A 2351-nucleotide genomic window follows, 5' to 3' on the forward strand; every position below is an offset into this window, starting at 1 on the left:
GGGTGGTAGCAGGTTCTTCTGCAGTAGACAGGTGCACAGGAGCTGGTCTGGCCACAGCTGGACCCACAGCTAGTTTGGCCACAGCAGCTGGACCCACAGCAGTTGGGCTGGCAGCAGGGTGTGCTGCAGCAGGAAGGCTGACAGCAGCTGGTCACACAGGTGGGCTGGCAGCAGGTGGTCCTACAGCAGGTGTTTTGACAACAAGTTGGGCGGTAGCAAGGCTGACAACAGCTGGACACACAGCCGGAGGGCTGGCAGCAGGGTGTGCTGCAGCAGGTGGTCACACAGGTGGGCTTCCAGCAGGTGGTCCTGCAGCAGGTGGTCCTGCAGCACGTAGGCTGGCAACAAGGGGAGCAACAGTTGGTCATGGTGTCAGGGGTGGAGGGTGGGCTTCTGTTCAGAGGTAAATTTCCCAGAATCTGATGACCCCTTGCAATCTGGACCTTTTATACACCTGGCCTCCAAAGTTTCCACCAATCAGCAGGACTTTTCCTTGTTGCTGTTTACACTGTTTTCCACAATCCTTCTGGGATTGTCAAAGGGGAAGTTCTTTCTTAAAAGTTATGAATCTGTTGAAAGTAAGTGTTTAATCTATTTCTTAATTGTGAATTACTCATAGAAACTTCGTTTCAGATAGAAGGAAGCTCCTCTCATCATCAGCATCATTCCTGCTCTGACAGTCATCTGGTCATGTGATAGGTCCTGGTAATACGGGAGACTCACGTACTTCTCTCTGCCCAGCCTCACGGTTGGCTGAATGTGGTCTGGGAAGTGCCTGTGGGGAGAAGTATGATGCTGATAAATTTATGGTGATAAAATGAATCCATTCCTGGGCCCAAGACTATTCACCCACCAAATTCTGATTGAAGACTAATAGGCATCTCTCTGTGCAACCCTGACCACCTGTGTCCTTCAGTTCTTTGAATGTCACTGGGGAAGTGGGTGTCTGGCAGAGTGTGTTCCATGTGGCAGAGCAGATCGAGAGCAGGTGGATGCAGAGAAATCCACTGGGATTTAGAGAGCATAAACAATGTATGCCCTGGGGCGACCATTCATTCTGACTTACCTGTGAGTGTGGCGATTACCAGGATGAGAATGTAGGACTATCACATAACTGATTGAGATTCAGGCCAACCAGCAGGTGCTGTGGCTCTAGCCTTAAACCTAGTTACTAGCACAGTAAGCGTCAGGTCTTCTCTCTATTTTTTTAAAATGAAGAATTAGATGAGTTCAGATGATACCTGATTCATCATGGAGTTCTAATATGTTTAAACCATTTTCTAGGTATACCATTCATTTGAGAAAAATGTAAATTATTAATTTCCAACTTGATATAATATTATATTGTAAATACATCTATGTCCCCATTACCAGGTTAGGAAATAGAAATTAATCCCATTCTCTCCCAATTATATTCTCTTACTCTTTCCCAAACACAGCTCATCACTCTATCAAGTTGTAATCCAGTAGGTAACTTCTGGCTTTTTAAAGTTTTCATGTAAATAAAAAGTATAGCATTTGCTTCTCTATTTCTTTGTCATAATCAAAAGGAATCGTTATCATCTAGTCATTTTGGACTCTTCCTGTCAGCAGAGCAGCAGACAGAGAAAGGAGTTACTATTTGGTGAGGGGTAATTATCCTTAAGCCATATAGTATAGCAGAATGTATTTATAGCTCAGGATACTTAGTAAGTATATTAACTTACTAGCACTGCCATGATAAATTACTGTAAACCAAGTGGCTTAAATTTATTTTTTCACAGTTCCAAAATTAAGGTGTTTGCAATGTTTTCATCTGAAGGCTGTGAGGGAAGTATCTGTTCCAGGTTTCTCTCCTTGACTTGTTGATGTCTATCATTTCCATGTGTGTTTAACGTAATTTTTCTACTATACGCATGCTGTCTCTGAATTTCCCCTTTTTATGTAGACATCAGTCATATTTAATCAGAGGACCAATTGTTTCCAATATGACTTTGTCTTAACATGTAACATTTTAAATGCTTCTATTTGTATATGAATTTTGGTGGGTACAAATTAACCCATAACACTGGAGAATCTCATAGAGTGTCCATGCCCAGTGATAACCACAAATGAGCAATCACAGCGGACAATGGTATAGTAACTAGAGTAGTAACTAGAGGCTCAGACCCTTCAGGAAGGAAGTTCTGAGCTACTTCTTCATGTGGTTACCTAGACCAAGAAGTGCTGGTCAGGGATGAAAGGAGAATAGAACTGGTGGTAATTAATGGAGATTGTGAATCTCAGGTGCACTGTATTACAGCAGCAGTAAGTGTAGCTTATTTCACTGTTCTTCATTTTACATCTTAATTCCTCTCCTTTCTTTTCCTTTA

Source organism: Colobus angolensis, unplaced genomic scaffold, assembly GCF_000951035.1.
Source record: "Colobus angolensis palliatus isolate OR3802 unplaced genomic scaffold, Cang.pa_1.0 Scaffold83, whole genome shotgun sequence".
Classification (NCBI taxonomy): domain Eukaryota; kingdom Metazoa; phylum Chordata; class Mammalia; order Primates; family Cercopithecidae; genus Colobus; species Colobus angolensis.